Source organism: Erpetoichthys calabaricus, chromosome 7 (genome assembly GCF_900747795.2).
Source record: "Erpetoichthys calabaricus chromosome 7, fErpCal1.3, whole genome shotgun sequence".
Taxonomy (NCBI): Eukaryota; Metazoa; Chordata; class Cladistia; order Polypteriformes; family Polypteridae; genus Erpetoichthys; species Erpetoichthys calabaricus.
In genome coordinates, this window is record NC_041400.2 from 32,443,654 (window position 1) to 32,461,344 (window position 17,691).

Below are 17,691 nucleotides of genomic sequence, written 5' to 3' on the forward strand. Positions count from 1 at the left end.
ACAAATTTGCCACATCTCAGTCTTGCTATTACTACTCTCTCTTTGCCTTGCCAACAATGAAAGCTGATGCTTCCATGACATGCCTTACTGCAAAAACACCTAATACCAATAAAACTTAGTTTTATGTACAGCTGCCATGGTATTACCATCTCTAAGATGTACCCCTTGTGGGAAACAGGCCAGACACAGACAGGTAGACATCGCTAATTTCAACCCACACACATTTATTTACACGATAGTTACAAAAGTGAAACACACATAACCCACTTCACCCCAAAGTCCAGGCCATCTTCCTCAAATGCCTTTTCAGGTCCGCCTCCACTCCTCTCCTCCGAGCTCTGTCCTGCTACACTCCCGACTCCAGCCATCGAATGGAGGGAGGCGGCCCCTTTTATAATCACCCGGATGTGCTCCAGGTGCCTCCCGATAATATTCCACCGGCACTCCCCAGTGTGGCAGAAGTACCGGCTGCGCACCCGGAAGCACTCCGGGTGTCCCTGGTCATCTTCCCCACAGCACTTCCGGGTGTGGCGGAATTGCGGAGGACCAGGGCCCTCCAGGCATTGGGGCGCCCCCTGGCAGTGACCACGGGCCCCTATAGGGTTGTGCTTCCAAGCTCAGTTCCCGTGGTCCCCAAAGCAACCAGGGCAGTCGCCCCCTCGTGGTCTGGAGGAAGTGCAACCCTCCTCCGGCCTTCCCGGGCGACCCAGCTGCTTGCCACACTTTTTAGCTAACTAGCTAGCTTTAGCACGATGAATAGAAAAGAAGAAAAAAAAAAAAAAAAAAAACTTTCTACAGTCTCTGAAAGAAAAATCAACCATCTCCTGCCTCTTGAAATTTCATGAACTAACAATAGTGAGTACATGTTAAATGAGTAAAATATGTTAATTATACTCATGAAAATCAATGGTAACTCACAATATAGATGATAGGCAATTCTCACAGGATTTATTTATTTACTTATTTATTTATAAAGCTGTAAAGTAAATCAATTACTTTCACCAACCAAGGATACCTGGGGCCTCATGTATAAACGGTGCGTATGCACAAAAATGTTGTGTACACCCGTTTCCACGCTCACATTGTGATTTATAAAAACTAAACTTGCCATAAAGCCACGCACATTTTCATGCTACCTCAATCCTATGCGTATGCAAGTTCTCCGCTTGGTTTTGCAAACTGGCGGCACCTAGCGTCAAAGCAGTTCTTTTGCTCCAGTGTGGATTCCGTTTCTTTTTTAGATCCACATCCCTGACGCGGCTTTATCATATACACTGAAATTAACTGCATATTGTTTATTAGTTTAAGGCATCTGATTGTAATTAAGCTGTAACAATATACAGTCATATGAAAAAGTTTGGGAACCCCTCTCAACCTGCATAATAATTTACTTTCAACAAAAAAGATAACAGTATTAAATCTTTCATTACCTAGGAACATCCGAGTACTGGGGTGTTTTCCGATCAAAGATTTTTAGTGAAGCAGTATTTAGTTGTATAAAATTAAATCAAATATGAAAAACTGGCTGTGCAAAAATTTGGGTACCCTTGTAATTTTGCTGATTTGAATGCCTGTCACTGCTCAATACTGATTACTTGCAACACCAAATTGGTTGGATTAGCTTGTTAAGCCTTGAACTTCATAGACAAGTGTGTCCAATCATGAGAAAAAGTATTTAAGGTGGTCAATTGCAAGTTGTGCTTCCCTTTGACTCTCTTCTGAAGAGTGACAGCATGGGATCCTCAAAGCAACTCTCAAAAGATCTGAAAACAAAGATTGTTCAGTATCATGGTTTAGGGGAAGGCTACAAAAAGCTATCTCAGAGGTTTAAACTGTCAGTTTCAACTGTAAGGAATGTAATCAGGAAATGGAAGGCCACAGGCACTGTTGCTGTTAAACCCAGGTCTGGCAGGCCAAGAAAAATACAGGAGAGGCATATGCGCAGGATTATGAGAATGGTTACTGACAACCCACAGATCACCTCCAAAGACCTGCAAGGACATCTTGCTGCAGATGGTGTATTTGTACATCGTTTTACAATTCAGCGCAATTTGCACAAAGAACAGCTGTATGCAGGGTGATGAGAAAGAAGCCCTTTCTGCACTCACACCACATACAGAGTCGCTTGTTGTATGCAAATGCTCATTTAGACAAGCCAGATTCATTTTGGAACAAAGTGCTTTGGACTGATAAGACAAACATTGAGTTACAGTTAGGTCCATAAATATTTGGACAGAGACAACTTTTTTCTAATTTTGGTTCTGTACATTACCACAATGAATTATCAATGAAATAACTCGGATTCAGTTGAAGTGCAGACTTTCAGCTTTAATTCAGTGGGGTGAACAAAACAATTGCATAAAAATGTGAGGCAACTAAAGCATTTTTTTTAACACAATGCCTTCATTTCAGGGGCTCAAAAGTAACTGGAAATAAAATGTTCATTTCTAATACTTGGTTGAAAACCCTTTGCTGGCAATGACAGCCTCAAGTCTTGCACTCATGGACATCACCAGATGCTGGGTTTCCTCCTTTTGAATGCTCTGCCAGGCCTTTACTGCAGCGGCTTTCAGTTGCTGTTTGTTTGTGGGCCTTTCTGTCCAAAGTTTAGTCTTCAACAAGTGAAATGCATGATCAATTGGGTTAAGATCAGGTGACTGACTTGGCCATTCAAGAATTTTCCACTTCTTTGCTTTAATAAACTCCTGGGTCGCTTTGGCTGTATGTTTTGGGTCATTGTCCATCTGTATTATGAAACGCCCCCCAATCAATTTGACTGCATTTAGCTGGATTTGAGCACACAGTACGTCTCTGAACACCTCAGAATTCATTCGGCTGCTTCTATCCTGTGTCACATCATCAATAAACACTAGTGTCCCAGTGCCACTGGCAGCCATGCACGCCCAAGCCATCACACTGCCTCCACCGTGTTTTGCAGATGATGTGGTATGCTTTGGATAATGAGCTGTTCCACACCTTCTCCATACAGTGGAACCTCGGTTCACGACCATAATTCGTTCCAAAACTCTGGTCGTAAACCGATTTGGTTGTGAACCGAAGCAATTTCCCCCATAGGATTGTATGAAAATACAATTAATCCGATCCAGACCATACAAACTATATGTAAATATATACAGTGAGGAACATAAGTATTTGAACACCCTGCGATTTTATAAGTTCTCCCACTTAGAAATCATGGAGGGGTCTGAAATTCACTTTGTAGATGCATTCCCACTGTGAGAGACAGAATGTAAAAAAAAAAAATTCAGGAAATCACATTGTATGATTTGTACAGAATTTATTTGTATTGCACTGCTGCACATAAGTATTTGAACACCTGGCAATCAGCAAGAATTCTGGCTCTCAAAGACCTGTTACTCTGCCTTTAAGAAGTCCACCTCTATTCCACTTAGTAATCTTAATTAGTAGCACCTGTCTAAGCTCTTTAAAGACACCTATCCACCCCACAGTCAGTCAGACTCCAACTACTACCATGGGCAAGACCACAGAGCTGTCAAAAGACACCAGAGACAAAATTGTGGACCTCCACAAGGCTGGAAAGGGCTACGGGGCAATTGCCAAGCAGCTAGGTGAAAATAGATCAACTGTTGGAGCAATTGTCAGAAAATTGAAGAGGGTAAAGACGACTGTCAGTCTCCCTCGGACTGGGGCTCCATACAAGATCTCACCTCGTGGGGTATCACAGATGATAAGAAAGGTGAGGAATCAGCCCAGAACTACACGGGAGGAGCTGGTCAATGACATGAAGAGAGCTGGGACCAAAGTTTCAAAGGTCACTGTTGGTAGAACACTATGCCGTCATGGTTTCAAATTACACAGAAGGTTCCCCTGCTCAAGTCATCACATGTCCAGGCCCGTCTGAAGTTTGCCAATGACCATCTGGATGATCCAGAGGAGGTGTTTTGTCTTGGTAGAGTAATATATATTGCTCTACTTTCCCCTATTGTATTATTAATATGTAGCCTTAGAATGCCTAATCGCACAGATTTACCACTGTTTATAAGGTACTATTGTATATAACTTATCCTCACCTTCCCTTCTATATCTATAACCTTAGGCAATTAGATGTAGTAAAAAGACAAGCAGAAGTTACAGTTTAAACAATGTATTAGTATTATTGATAATATTCATAAATAATAACAAAATGCAAAGTACATTTGAATATTGGCAACCATACAACCTGATTAAATGATGATATGTAGTTCAGGTGGCACACAGTCTTCTGGTTACTTAAATGTCTCTAGTTAAGGCATCATTGATGCTCAGCTTTCAGCCACATGTCTGTTCAAAATGGCTGCTGAGCTGTGCTGTTCATTGTGTTCTCTTCATCATCACAGGTTAGCAAGAGAGATGCTTCTTCATCATATGTTGGTTGGTAAGAGAGAGATTGTGAGGTTAAACACATACATTTATAGATAATTTAAATTTTTTTTTTTTTTTTTAAATAATTTTTTGCATTTATATAGCGCTTTTCTCACTACTCAAAGCGCTTAGCAATTGCAGGTTAAGGGCCTTGCTTAAGGGCCCAACAGAGCAGAGTCCATATTGGCATTTACGGGATTCGAACCGGCAACCTTCCGATTGCCAGTGCAGCTCCCTAGCCTCAGAGCCACCACTCCGCCCCCGAGTTCAGTCTAACCCCGAGAGCCAATAGGACATCATGGTACTTAAAGGCCTCTGAGACAAGCCAATTCCAAACAGCCATACCTCAGACCAATGGGGGAAATAGAACATCTTAACACCTGCCCCCAAACCATATGTTAAAGTACACCTTAGCCCATTTGCGGGGGGTAGAAATGACTTTAGCAAAGAAACACTCTGCAAACTGGTTTAAAACACATCCCCCAAATCCTGTCGTAAAATTCAAACAGACCCATTCCTAAGGGGGGGTAAACACTAAATTACATTCCTTTGCCTAAATTAGAAATAAAGACATGTAAAACATTTATCAAGTTATATGTAAAATCTCACATCACAACAGGAGGCATGGGAGAAAGTCATGTGGTCAGATGAGACCAAAATAGAACTTTTTGGTCTAAACGTCACTTGCCGTGTTTGGAGGAAAAAGAAGGAGTTGCATCCCAAGACCATCCCTGCTGTGAAGCATGGGGGTGGAAACATCATGCTTTGGGGGTGCTTTTCTGTGAAGGGGACAGGACGACTGCACTGTATTAATGAGAGGATGAATGGGGCCATGTATTGTGAGATTTTGAGCAACAACCTCCTTCCCTCAGTCAGAGCACTGAAGATGGGTCATTGCTGGGTCTTCCAACATGACAATGACTCGAAGCACACAGCCAGGATAACCAAGGAGTGGCTCCATAAGAAGCATATCAAGGGTCTGGAGTGCCTAGTCAGTCTCCAGACCTAAATCCAATCGAAAAATCTTTGGAGGGAGCTGAAACTCCGTGTTGCTCAGCACCAGCCCCGGAACCTGACAGATCTAGAGGAGATCTGTGTGGAGGAGTCCCTGTTGCAGTGTGTGCAAACCTGGTCAAGAACTACGGGAAACATTTGACCTCTGTAATTGCAAACAAAGGCTTCTGTACCAAATATTAACACTGATTTTCTCAGGTGTTCAAATACTTATGTGCAGCAGTGCAATGCAAATAAATTCTGTACAAATCATACAATGTGATTTCCTGAATTTTTTTTTTTACATTCTGTCTCTCACAGTGGGAATGCACCTACAATGTGAATTTCAGACCCCTCCATGATTTCTAAGTGGGAGATCTTGCAAAATCGCAGGGTGTTCAAATACTTAGGTTTCTCACTGCATTTTTTTTTAAGTTTTTAAGCACAAATATAGTTAATTAAACCATAGAATGGACAGCGAAATAGTAAACTAAATGTAAAAACATTGAATAACACTGAGAAAACCTTGAACAACAGAGAAAACTAACACTGCAATAGTTCGCGCTATAGCGCTACCAACCGCTGGCTAAAAACACTTTTTTTAAATGAGTTTTAAGCACGGGTAAAAAAATTAACATTTGAAAAAATCCGTAATTTAATAAACCACCAAGAAAAGTAACACTGCAACAATGCACGCTACGAGCCGATCGCTGTAAACAGAAGTGAAAACAAAAACATGCCCAGTGCATTCTTTAACTGCCTTCCTACCTTATGCGTCCAGTTCTCTCTCTCTCTCTTTCGCTGCCTGTGTGTGTACGTCTCTTTCTCTTGCGCTGCCTGTGTGTGTGTGTGTGTGTGTCACGCTCTCTCGCTCACTGCACAGGGAGAGACTGAACATGTACAAACCGAAAGGGAAACTGGCTTGTTCGTATACTGAGTGTGTGGTCATGAACCGAGGCAAATGTTTGGCGAACTTTTTGGTCGTAAACCGATTTGTACGTGTACTGAGACGTTCGTGAACCGAGGTTCCACTGTACTTTTTTCTTGCCATCATTCTGGTAGAGGTTGATCTTGGTTTCATCTGTCCAAAGAATGTTTTTCCAGAACTGTGCTGGCTTTTTAGATGTTCTTTAGCAAAGTCCAATCTAGCCTTTCTATTCTTGAGGATTACGAGTGGCTTGCACCTTGCAGTGCACCCTCTGTATTTACTTTCATGCAGTCTTCTCTTTATGGTAGACTTGGATATCGATACGCCTACCCCCTGGAGAGTGTTGTTCACTTGGTTGGCTGTTGTGAAGAGGTTTCTCTTCACCATGGAAATGATTCTGCTATCATCCAACACTGTTGTCTTCTGTGGACGTCCAGGTCTTTTTGCGTTGCTGAGTTCACCAGTGCTTGCTTTCTTTCTCAGGATGTACCAAACTGTAGATTTTGCCACTCGTAATACTGTAGCAATTTCTTGGATGGTTTTTTTCTGTTTTCGCAGCTTTTAAGGATGACTTCTTTCACCTGCATGGAGAGCTCCTTTGACCGCATGTTGTCTGTTCACAGCAAAATCTTCCACATGCAAGCACCACACCTCAAATCAACTCCAGGACTTTTATCTGCTACATTGATAATGACATAACGATTGACTTGCCCACACCTGCCCATGAAATAGCCTTTGAGTCAATTGTCCAATTACTTTTGAGCCCCTGAAATGAAGGGATTGTGTTAAAAAAATGCTTTAGTTGCCTCACATTTTTACGCAATCGTTTTGTTCAACCCACTTAATTAAAGCTGAAAGTCTGCACTTCAACTGCATCTGAGTTGTTTCATTTAAAATTCATTGTGGTAATGTACAGAACCAAAATTAGAAAAAAGTCGTCTCTGTCCAAATATTTATGGACCTAACTGTATTTGGTCATAACAAAAAAGCGCTTTGCATGGCGGAAGAAGAACACTGCATTCCAAGAAAAACACCTGCTACCTACTGTCAAATTTGGTGGTGGTTTCATCATGCTGTGGGGCTGTGTAGCTAGTTCAGGGACTGGGGCCCTTGTTAATGTTGAGGGTCAGATGAATTCAACCCAATATCAACAAATTCTTCAGGATAATGTTCAAGCATCAGTCACAAAGTTGAAGTTACGCAGGGGTTGGATATTCCAACAAGACAATGACTCAAAACACAGTTCGAAATCTACAAAGGCATTCATGCAGAGGAAGAAGTACAATGTTCTGGAATGGCCGTCACAGTCCCGACTTGAATATCGTTGAAAATCTATAGGATGATTTGAAGCAGGCTGTCCATGTTCGGCAGCCATCAAATTTAACTGAACTGGAGAGATTTTATATGGAAGAATGGTCAAAAATACCTCCATCCAGAATCCAGACACACATCAAAGGCTATAGGAGGCGTCTAGAGGCTGTTAATTTTGCAAAAGGAGGCTCAACTAAGTATTAATCTGTTGGGGTGCCCAAATTTATGCACCGGTCTAATTTTGTTTAGATGCATACTGCATATTTTCTGTTAATCCAATAAACTTAATGTCACTGCTGAAATACTACTGTTTCCATAAGGCATGTCATATATTAAAAGGAAGTTGCTACTTTGAAAGCTCAGCCAATGATAAAACAAAAATCCAAAGAATTAAGAGGGGTTCCCAAACTTTTTCATTTGACTGTAATGGTCCACGGAATGGCCAAAACTATTCCAAATACCATAGCTACTTTACCATTGTTACTCTCACTGTACCACTCGGAGTATTTATATCACTGTATCTGAGTGTGGAATCACAGCTCTATAGCAGCTGATTAGAAAAAGAATTATCAGGATACAGCATCAAGCACACACTGCCTCAGCCATGTGCACATTCTGTTGAACTGCTCTCATACGACAAACGCTTCAGAGCCTTTCCTGTACAGACCTCACGGTTCAGAAACAGTTTCATCCCAAGAACTATAAACGCACTCAATCAGTCCATCAAGTGCTCCCAGTAGAACTAATTGTACTTATAAGCACAATCACCTTACTGTAAACTTGCGGTACAGTTATAATATTGCACGACCTGAGCCACTTTATAAAACGTATATTTACATATGATGACAATATTATTTTTAAGATGAAATGCAGCAAAATGTTTATTACATTATACAGAGAAAATGTTAACATTTAAATAATCTATAGTTAATAATTAAACGTGAGGACACGGTGTCACAGCACTAGCAATGAGCTGGTGCCCCATTGAGGGATTGTTCCTGCCTCGCGCTGTATTCTTGCCGGGGCTGGCGAAACACTGCAAGGACAGATGGATAGAATAATTAAACATGTACTACGAAAATGTTCTAAGATTACAGATGGCTTAACATCTATTACAGAGCTGATTGGGTACTTGAAGAAAGAAAGGAAGGACAGGAATTGGGGTTTGTATGTTTGAGAGAGACAGTACTGCTGCAATAAATTATTTCATCGAAGGTCGCACAGCAAGCATCTTGCGGAAGGCTGGAACAATCGCTGGACGGGTCACCAGCTCATCACTAACACTGCGGCACCGTGTTTCCATGTTTAGTAACATGCTTTAACTCCTATCATCATGAAAATGCTATCAAGTATACATCTCAGTATTTAAATTATTCATAGAGCTGTAATATCACAAATGTAATTGATTCTGTGTCCTGTCGGAGGAAGAGAAAGCCGTTTAAGAAGCACGTAGTGATTCACACACATAGAACACATTCAATACAAAGCATTCAACATGCTATTTTAGTTACAAAGGTATTTGAGAAACTAGTAAATTAAATGAATTTAAGATGAAGTTTATGATCTACTTTAATAAAATAAACTACGTGATTAAAGTGGAAACTTTGAGATTAAAGTTGACAATGAGCTTTTTTCCGCACTATATCCCTATTTTTTTTTTCTTTTCTCTGTACCCTAATAAACTTCCATATGAAACTCAACACGCCTACAACTCGCCTTTTCACGGCAACTTTGATATCGGACGACTTTTTTTATTTCAGGCACTGTGCGACTTTGTGAACTTGAGCTTTCGAGTTTCTCTAACACTATGTCACTCAATCAACTTCCTTTTGTTGTTTATACCACTATTTAAACCAACAAATAGTATGTTTTTCATTGCCTCCACTTGCTATTCACTGAAATTCTTCTATTTTGCCATTTCTTTTCACAAAACACTGAACTTGAGGGCTATTTATATTGATTTGCATATTCAGAGAGGTGTAATTCTGGGAGGGATCGGGGTGGGACAGCAGGCGTGTGCGTTACATTTCACGCAGACCAGGATTTATGTAGCGGAAGAACGTGGAAGTTGGCGTTTGCACAGATTTATGCATCTGGATATTTTTTTGTGCGTACGCACATTTCCACTTTTCTCCATATGCTATGTTTTAGTGTGAATTCTACGCACTGAGTTATGCATGAGGCCCCTGGACATTACCACGTCTGGATGAAATCAATCCATTTAGGAGAGCATGTATAAATGTGGAACATGCATAGGAGAGCATGTATAAATGTGGAACATGCACACATTGTAGGACTGCCAAATTTTACTCAAATCCCCTTTTAAACATATGAGTAGCAGGAGAGAACTGAATTTTATATATGATTCACTGGCAGGTGAGGTGTCCTAATTGTATACATTTTAGCAACATACATTTGGAGATTTTGTAAAACTTAAAAGAACTTAGACTATCTTCTGTAATTCAGAATATATTGGGAAGAAAAACTTTCTGGGCTGCAGTGTTGCGAGTTCACATTAGGTCTGGTTTACAGATTTTCAGAGAAAGCTTACAGTATATAGCCCTTACAATTGTCTAATATTTCCAATATGGTAGACGGTATAGATTCCAAGTCAATGGTTAACACAAATCAGACTTTTGCTAGAATTACCCAGTGCTCATGTAACTTCATAAATGTTAAGCATAGCTTCTTACATGGACAACTGCAAGGCATGCAACAATTTTTTAGTAATTTTATTTTATTTTTTTAATCTTTCTAATCAGATCCATGATAACACTGGCTTGGTTGGTTTAGATCACTTGGCTTTTGACCTCTAGGCCTCTTGTTCCACCTGTAATCAATGAGCAAATAAATGCAGCTGTTCTACCTATTCAGTGACAGTCCATTGGTTACAGTCAGATGGGCTGTAACATGTCAAAGTTAGACCTTTAGCATACAGGTTACAATTTGGATACAGGGGAAGTACTGAACATACCGCATTAAAATGTGTGGATGCTGAAAAAAGCACTTGGGATATCAGGTGTCTAAATTATTAATACAAGGAAGAGCAATTAACATGTTATAAGTGCCACAGCTTCTGAAATTGAAAGCAGATGGACTATAAACTTGACAATGTAGGAAGAAGAGTGTTTTATCGTGCCCACCCAGAGGGACGTCAAAATGATGGAATGGAAAGTGAACTTTAACTTGGCTAATTAATTATCAGTTCTGCCTTTGGTAATACCGGCAATTACTCAAATACTTTGGCAAGGCTCCTACTTTTTTTTGCCTTACCTTATCTATTATAGAAGCGTCTCCTGCCTTTTTACTCATATCAATTTATTGATAAACATAAGGATTACAGAAATGTGATAACTGAATATATATTAACATATTAAACAGAATGCCAAAAGACAAACGTATAACAGACAGGCTGGCTGTTTACTTGCTATCTACAGGTCTAATTTATCTTGTCATAGAAACTGCTTTATGATTCCAGGTCTTTAAATGTGATGTTCAATGTTGGGCGGAGTTGTTGCTTTGTTGTCACTCCGAGTGTAAATGTAGGATTCTTCTTGCAGTGGAGTGCACTCTCTCTCTTTGCTGCATAATTCTTTGGTTAGGTCATTTGCTTGCAACCTGCAACTTCATGGAGAAAAGTGTGACTCTTCCTAGCACAAGAACTTAGATGCTTAGTTCCCCTCTTGAAGCAATGACTGTTTCTCAGCCTTTTCAGCTCAATAGCACACAGCTTGGCTTAGCAGGAAGTTTGTCAATTTCTGATCCACAAAGAGGTTATCAGCTCTTAGCTCTCTAAGCAGAAAACTGCTCATCAACTTTAAGTTTCAGAGAGTAGGTTTCAAAAGTTTTCAGTCATTCCAGAGAGTGTGAGCGATGCTCCCTCACAGCTTCCTCGACAATGCCAGAGAGTGTCCTTAGAGAATCTTCAAGATGGCTCAGACACACTTAAGGAAATGTGCAACTTCTCCTGATTGGATTAAGGTCACTTGCAGCTATGAAATCAGAGTTTCCTCCATCAGAGATGTCATTCCTTGAATGACAGATCTCTGTTCTTGTTTCAGTCCATTTCACTCCTTCTAGCTGAAGAAGTCTGCAGAGGGGCCTCTGGAAAGATGTCAGTTCAACTCTGATTTACACCTTTGTTATCAGATGAAGTCCACGCAGATCCTGTTACAAGTTGGAGATCAGTCACTAAGTTTGGAATGTAAGCTGGTGAAGGTGCAGCTGGATGTGTGCCTCCTTTTTAAATCTGCTTTCTTTAAAAGCCTTATGTGCCACTAAAGCCAAACAGAATGGGCAATGCCCACTTTGTCCTACATTTCCCTCCTGTTTGGAAGTTGATTTCCATTGAGGTATTGAGGCAGTACTAATAACAATACTACTTATAAGTAATTTATATTTATAGAGTGATTCAAAATAAGGATGCACACACATTTGCTGTATCACCTTTAGTTTATGTAAAGGCTGATGTAATAAAATCTAACAATACTAAAATGATAAATAGATTACTTATTTCAAGGTAAAATAAAAATAAAATTTGAATGTCTTGGATGCACAATATTTAATTAATACTCCTCAGTTTATTAAATTTTCTATCAACTTTGCACACATGGATTCATACTTTTACTTCACTAATCTTTGTGGAAGGCTTCAAAGTTCAGGTAAACTGCAAGGAAACCTCCTGGACACTGCAATGGGCAGTGTAATTTTAAACATTGGAGCAGATGGTAAATCAAGGAAAGACGAGTCTTTTCCCCAGACATTACAAAGGGCACTGTATCTGTTTTTGATCGCGCTGTAACATCACATATTCCTGAAGTGGCTTGGCAACAGTTTTACAGTATGCATGTATGAAAGTTCTGGTGTGACTGCTACAGCATTGTGATGTCATGGTGGCCTGGCGAAAAATAAAGAGGTGCTGGGAACATGATGTTTGTCTTACAAATCAATAGATTCTGATGTGATTAAAGTGCACATTGAAGACTTTAAGGGTATTTGCATACATTTTGACCAAACCGTGTAGAAATCAGAACACTTAATACATGGTCTCCCCATTTCAGGGCACCATAATGTTAAGGACATTGGCGTCACAGGTTTTTACGATTACTCTGGTGCATTTCAGTCCTTCATTAGTTTCAGCATAAGATGCCAAGTCTTCTCTCAATCTACAGACTACCATTGCAGTCTGTAGTTGTCATTGTTCAACATGATGGTAGAAGCTGTGCCAGTCAAAGGAGCCATTACAAGGTGGAAAAACAAGAATAAAACCATTACAGACAGCAGCACAACCTTAGGATTACCTAAATCAACTGTATGGAATATCATTAAGAAGAATGCATGCACTAGTGGTCTATGTAATTGCAAAAGGGGCTGGTAGGCCAAGAAGCACCTTCACTACTAGAAGAATTCTTACCATGGAGGGGAAAATAAATAAATAAATAAAAGCACCAAACACCTGTCTAGCAGATCAGAAAGTTTTCAGGAGGCGGATTTGTATGCGTCTGAGATTACTGTTCACAGAAGACTTCATGAACTGCAAGATGCAAACCACTAGTTAGCCACAAAAACAGAATGACCAGATTATAGTTTGTATCAGAGTGATGGAAAGAGCAAAGTGTGTGGATGAAAAGGAACTACAAAAGATCCAAAGCATACCACTTCATCTGTTAAACATGGTGGGGGTGTTCTGGCTGCGCCAATATGGGGCTGCCGCAGGTACTGGCACAATTGTCTTCACAATGAATTCTGAGATGTATAGAAACATCCCTTTTTGCTCAATTTCCAGTAAATGCCTCCAAACTCATTGGACGGAGCTTCATCCTACAACAAGATAATGATCTCAAACATACTTCTAGGGCAATATAGGTGGTTTTCAAAGGTGAGAAAATGGAAAATTCTTGAATGGCCAAGCCAATTAGTCGATTTAAATCCAATTGAGCAAGCCTTCCATATGCTGAAGAGAAACGTTTGAGAGACTATCCCCCGAAACAAGCAGAAGTTGAAGTAAGGTTGCCTTAGAGCCTTTCAGCACTTGGTGATGTCTATGAATCGCAGACTTGAAGCAGTCATTGAATGCAAGGGATATGCAGCAGAATATTAAATAGAACTGCTTAAAATATCCCCACCATTGCTATTTCCAAAACATTATGGGGGAGGGGGGCGGGCGGGGGGGATGGGTGCTCCATGTATAAAAAGCATTGTCATTTCTACATGGTGTGACCAAAATGGAATGCAAATACCCTTAAATGAAAGTCTGCAGTTTAATCATCTCTGAATTGTTTAAAATTACAAATCAAACTGTGGAGCACAGAGGTAAATCAAGTAATAATGTGCCTGTGTCCCAAACATTATGGATGGTACTATACATTAGCTGACCATATTAAGAATATAAAATACTGCCACTGGATATATAACACTGATCCCTTTGCAGCACTGCATGGCTAATTAGCATATGTAATTTAGCCATGTGTTGGAATTAGGGTCCAAAAAGAAGTATTAAAGGAGCTCTCCCCCTTCCCGAGAAACAAGACTGCAACAACTGTCTAATAACAATAAAAATATCATTGTTCACAAGACTAGTTTTTAAAACCGCTTTAAGTTGCAGTATCTAAAAGAAAGAAAGGAATGGTAGTAATTGGATGGTACTCAGTACAATTCAAAAGGAAAAAATGAGATCTATACATCCAAGTAACTATAAGAAAAAGGCTCTCATTTTCACTACAATGAAATGCTTTGAGGTACCTTAATGGAATCTTACTAATCTCATTGTATGGCAGACAATCTTTAATAACAACATGGGAATTTCTGATGGAGTAGTATGTGTGCAAAGACACCTGTGCTCCACTCCCAATTAAATAGTCTGAAATTACAGGAGCAAGAGTTGTTTATCATTAATTACTACTGGTTAAAACACATTCAAAGATTAAAAAAATATGTTAATAGTCCCATTGGTAGGTAGATTATCTTTTGACCTTGACATGTTTCCCTTCCATAGCTCCAATGTGCCATCCGCCCACCCAAAGGGTCTGTGTACCTGACTCTTTATCAAGTCCAGCAGATTTTTTTTTTTTTTTTTTTTTAAATTGTGTTCAAGTTACATCATATATATTCTAATGTGTACTACAATTTAAGAATTCAATAATTAAAAGAATATTTCAGAGCATTGAATTACTCTAAATATAGTATGCAACGATACACAAGTTTAATGGATTGCCATCTTAGCTTCATACATCCTTTCCTTTATCAGTTCATTTAGATTTTTTTAGTTTGAATAGCTTTATTTAATCCCAATGAATGAGACAGCTCTCTGTTTAGTGGAAAGGACGAGTGCTTTTTTTTTGTCTCACTCAAATGGAGGAAATAAATCCCCCATTATAGGTTGAAAGATGACTTTTACTTAATACAGATGTGAATTTCAGATTCTCCAACCACACAAAGTGAAGTAATTGTAGATAAGCACACACTGCAAGCTTTGGAGTGGCACAATGAAAATAAGGTGTAACAGAAGACACAGCTGAAACTGCTAAGCTCATTTGTCCAGCTTGCCCATACAATTTATGGCACATTGCTCAAATCCCCTGTTAATAGGCCAAAGTTTACATGTGCATTAACTATGAATCTGGCATGAAAAGCAAAAGATGCTTCACAAACAAGAGAGGACATTTTTTTTTTTTTTTTTTTTAACGACATCTAAAAATGCTGGAAGTAGAAAGCAAGATGCATCATAGGATGTTTTCGTCTAAAGATACCTTAAAATGTGGCTTTTATTGGCATTAAGAGTAGCAGTGTTCAGAACAAATGGTTTAACATCAATGTTACAACTTCAAGTACTACTGAAACAACTGCACAAATTTACAAGCCAAGCATTTTTGTGTATTTCATTCTTCTTCTTCTTCTTTTCAGCTGCTCCGGTTAGGGGTTGCCACAGCGGATATTCTTCTTCCATATCTTTGTCCTCTGCATCTTTTCCTGTTACACCCATCACCTACATGTCCTCCCCGGCCACATCCATAAACCTTTGCTTAGGCCTTCCTCTTTTGCTCTTCCCTGGCAGCTCTATCCTTACCATCCTTCTCCCAATATACCCAGCATCTCTCCTCTGCACATGTCCAAAGCAACGCATTCTCGCCTCTCTGACTTTGTCACCCAACCATCCAACTTGAGCTGACCCTCTAATGTACTCATTTCTAATCCTATCCATCCTCGTCACACCCAGTGCAAATTTTAGCATCTTTAACTCTGCTACCTCCAGCTCTGTCTCCTGCTTTCTGGTCAGTGCCATCTCCAACCCATATAACATACAGTATCTGGTCTCGCTACCGTCCTGTAGACCTTCTCTTTCACTCTTGCTGATACCCGTCTGTCACAAATTACTCCTGACACTCCAGCAGACCCCCCAGTGACCCTGTGTTAGGATTTAGAGAGATGGAAAATGACTGACTGACTCTTCTCCACCCATTCCACCCTGCCTGCACACTCTTCTTCATCTCTCTTCCAAAATCCCCATTACTCTGTACTGTTGATCCCAAGTGTTTAAACTCATCCACCTTCACCAGCTCTACTCCTTGCATCCTCACCATTCCACTGACCTACCTCTCATTTACACACATGTATTCTGTCTTGTTCCTACTCGCCTTCATTCCTCTCCTCTTTAGAGCATATCTCCACTTCTCCAGGGTCTCCTGAACCTGCTCCCTACTGTCACACTTCCCTCGTACATATCTTGTACAACTCTTCCGTACTTCTCTGCCACTAATGCTGCTCTGCCATTTCATTATTATTAATATCTAATTTAATTATTTTCCTTTGCTTATAACTAATTCTTTGACATCTCAAAGCACTACGAGCTACATACTTTCTATGAATATTGTTGATATAGTACCATGTAACCTTTTAAGAAAATGCATAACTGGTAGAAAAAATTGTTAGGAACATACTTTGTACATGAATGAATATAATCTGTAACACCAGGTAAAGTGTTTGAAATGGTTTCAGTTATCCAAGAACTGTTCTAAATATTGTTTATTTTTTTTTAAACACATCTTAAAAAGACCAGTTCGTTTCATTGAGTCAAGGTTGGAAAGATCTCAGCAGGCAAGGGACAGCCTTTGTCAGGTCACCAGTCTATTACAATACCCTCTCACACAGACAAAATGGGTCCAAATAAGGACTGATATTTAATATTGAATCTGTGGGAATGTGGGAATACCAACACACATACGGGGAAAACACACAAAACTTACCACAAGCAAAACATTGGATCTTCAAGTCTAACCACTGTGAAGCAGTGACAGGGTTTTTTTTTCTTGTGGATGCAACTAATAATGGAATTTTCATACTTTCCTGTATAACCTTAATTATGTTTTGTTCTTTTAAGATCTAGGGAGCAATCAATAAGCAAAAAGGCAAACTATACAACAGTATATCCACAGTGCATAGATTCATTCATTAGGGTGCTTTTGTAATTGTATAAACAAAAATGTAAATCACTTCTAATTAAAATGATCAGAAATTAGATAAATATGATAATGCACTTTGATTCAGCAGAATCTAGATAACTGTACAAAAGGACTATAAAATTAAAGAGTTAACTAGTAAAGGAAAATGCACAACATTTTAATACATGACCAGTGGAATTAAAAACTTCATGCAAATAAATTAGAGTCTAACAATACACTTTGGTTTATTAAAAAAAAAAATTTTTTTGTTCATGTTCTACTTGTGAAGCAAGCATTCTCTACAAAGGAAACTGAAGACTCCAAGTTTCTTTTTATTGTGGTTTACTGTAGTAAACCAAGGATTGGTTTCAATTAACACAGGAAAAACAATCCACTACGAAAGAGTGTTATTTGGAACTACTGAGGCAGACCTTTGCTACTATGCTTTCTCAAAACTCACTGTACGGCAAGAATAATTTTCAGTGATGTACTCATATTTAACTGTTTCTCTTAAACCTTCATACGGTTTTCAATATGGATAAGAAAATGTGCAAGTTTCAATCACTGTGACATTGATGAACAGGAAAGACCAGCAATAAATACTTTTTATAGATTCATAGAGCCACTGCTGCCCCCATG

At 39.5% G+C, this 17,691-nt stretch overlaps 1 protein-coding gene across 5 annotated transcripts in view; it reads right to left on the reverse strand.

Moving 5' to 3' along the window:
* Positions 1–17,691, reverse strand: part of LOC114654353 (spindlin-Z) — a 108,250-nt gene that overhangs the window by 42,943 nt on the left and 47,616 nt on the right. The window lies entirely within an intron of this gene.